The 1,203-nt window shown below is 34.8% G+C and overlaps 1 protein-coding gene across 1 annotated transcript in view; it reads left to right on the top strand.

Moving 5' to 3' along the window:
* Positions 1-1,203, top strand: part of LOC106879093 (aquaporin-9) — a 78,146-nt gene that overhangs the window by 50,097 nt on the left and 26,846 nt on the right. The window lies entirely within an intron of this gene.

The raw sequence follows: 1,203 nt of genomic DNA on the forward strand, positions 1-1,203 counted from the left end.
ATATATATATATGTATATATATATGTATATATATATGCGTATATATATGTATATATATATATACATATGTACATATATGTATGTATGTATGTGTACATACATGTGTCGTTTATCTTTTCTTCTATAAGAAACTTGTTACAGATGTCAAGCTGTGGCGGAGGGCAAAGATAAAGACAAAGACACACAAACACAAACACACACATTTATATATATAAACTCTCACACGCGCACGCACGCACACATACACACATGAATACATACATACATATGCATATACACATGAAAATATACGCACATATATATATATGCATACATATATGTGTGTTTATATATATATATAAGCACATACACACGCACGTACACATACGCGCACACACATACACGCGCACTCACATACACACACATACAGGTGTGTGTGTATGTACGAGTGTCGTATTTGTGTGTGTTTCATTTAAAGACACGACTGTGTTCCTGTCTTATCTTTTTTTTTATTAGAGATTCTTCATATTTACGTATCAGTTTCCTGCTGTTATTTTAGATCAATAAATTTCCTGAATCCGTAACAAAGATTTCTAGACCACTCACAGTCGTCTCATTTCCAAGAACTGCAATAGATTTGGCAAGTGCATTGCTTCGTAAAGAGTGGTCGAATTTTTGTAATCCTTTCCACGAAAAGCTTTTTCACCGTTAAGTTTCCTCGTCAGCAGCCACGTGATAACGAGTGGCGGTCAAACACTTTTGACCGTGGGGTTTTCACATCTGTAGTCATGTGTTGACATTTTCGTGTGTTTTCTTTGCATCTTTATCCACTCTGTCGCTGTGCTGCAATATGTTGGTCATTAGTGTCTTTCCTCTCGTTTACGAGGTTGTGGCCCACTAATACGAAGGAACATTTTGGTTTTAGTTGTTTTTGTAGTATATTATTAGTTTTAGATGATGGTTGAATGTGATACATCTTGCGTTCCGTTTTATGAGGATTTTGTTTATGAATTCTTCTGTTGAATAGCTGTTATGCATTTTATTCATATAATAAAATTTATGTGCGATTTGTGTATTTTCATTAGGTGTATTCTCTGATGTACTTGTCATATAATATAGCGAGTACGTACATACATCCATATGTATAAATGTATAAAGATATGTGTGTGTGTGTGTGTGTGTGTGTGTGTGTGTGTGTGTGTGTGTGTGTGTGTGTGTGTGTGT

The sequence above is a fragment of the Octopus bimaculoides genome, chromosome 3, assembly GCF_001194135.2.
Source record: "Octopus bimaculoides isolate UCB-OBI-ISO-001 chromosome 3, ASM119413v2, whole genome shotgun sequence".
NCBI classification, from domain to species: Eukaryota; Metazoa; Mollusca; class Cephalopoda; order Octopoda; family Octopodidae; genus Octopus; species Octopus bimaculoides.